Genomic DNA, 1555 nt, shown 5'->3' with positions numbered 1-1555 from the left:
AGCCTAATAAAAAAATGCTATTTTGGATACAAACTTCAAAATTGTATTTGTTACTCATTTACTGAGTATTACCGAGACAAATAACATCATCAAAGTTTATAACTCGGGCACTTAGAAAGTCATTTATTTTAAAAGTTGATGGTGCACTGAATAACTATCACAAGCTCAGAGGCTTAGGAAAGAGGCCAACCAGGAGAGACAATCTGGCCTTCTCAGCCATTGATTTCTGCACAATCAATTGACTCGGATCATGCAGTTAATCCAATTCAGTAGTTAAGAAAATTGAAAAGACCAGCTGTGTGGTTTTTGGGTCCAGTATTTTTATTATTTTTTTTTACAAGAGGCACTGAAAGCAATGTTATTTTGTTAGCCTGTCTAGACTTTCACAGAAGGAAAAAAGACAAACACAAAAAGTTTTTTCTCTTTGCTACAAAATAATATTTTCTAAAGGGAATAATAAAGATATAACCCTAATTCTCATAGGATGTTCATAAAAGTAGAATACATACTAGTTTAAATTTCTATGAGTGTTTAGGTAAAAGGAAATAAATTTTAATCAAAATAGAGAAGACTCAGTCCGTGGAAATGTTTAAAATAGCTTTTAATATCTGGAACAAATAATTCAATTTGCCCTTAAATAGGAGCAAATGTAAACCAATCACATACCGAGTGTCAGTAAATATTTAGTTAATATATTCTGTCTCTGTGTCAATCCTAACTATGACCTGATGAAAAACTACATTCTAACACAATGCAAAAAGTGAACAAAATTAAACAATCACTTGTTCTGCCATTCATGTAAAACACAGAAATGACTCAATTAGACATTGCGCCATGGAGTGCATACTAACTGTACCACTCAATTCATCTTGTGAAATGAATCCATTCCATTCTTAAACCATCAAATGAAACCTTTCGTTCTCACTACATTCCTATTAATTGCATAGTACTTCACAGCTCTTGTTGAATAGAAAAAAGGAAATTATAGAAAAGGTCACTTTCCTTCCTTACCAGTGGCATGCTAATTAGCTGGGGACACAGGGAGCAGCATGTGAGGTGACTGGATATTTGAACTGGAGCAGGGAAGAGATGATAAAACATGCATGGAATTGCAAAATCTGCAAGAGCATGTGCTCCTATTTTCACAGCTGGAGAGCGTTTAAGTGGTAGGTGTCTTCCGAAGCCCAAAGCTCTCCTCAATCTTCAGAAAAACGTGCCTTGTTTTGGTTTGTTTTGTCATTTGACTACCCTGACTGCTCGAGTAAGGCTTGTTATATCTGATTACTCAGTTTTCTTGTCCCTGCCTCTTTGAGACACTTTCATCCTCTGGTTATTTCCATTAGGGCTTCTGTCCACAGGATACATCTATCTTATGAGTATATGGACTACATGATGTATCATTTAAGACATTATAATTTTGAATCTCCTTATCTAAAGCAGTCACCAGGTACATTTAGGTAGTTAAAGTTAAATTTAAATTAAATAATAATAATTTAACTTGTCCCCAGTCACTGTTGAAAGTCTCAACAGCTGCAGTGGTTAGGTAGCCTGGATA

The sequence above is a fragment of the Rattus rattus genome, chromosome 4, assembly GCF_011064425.1.
Source record: "Rattus rattus isolate New Zealand chromosome 4, Rrattus_CSIRO_v1, whole genome shotgun sequence".
NCBI classification, from domain to species: Eukaryota; Metazoa; Chordata; class Mammalia; order Rodentia; family Muridae; genus Rattus; species Rattus rattus.
This window is presented reverse-complemented; position numbering follows the sequence as displayed.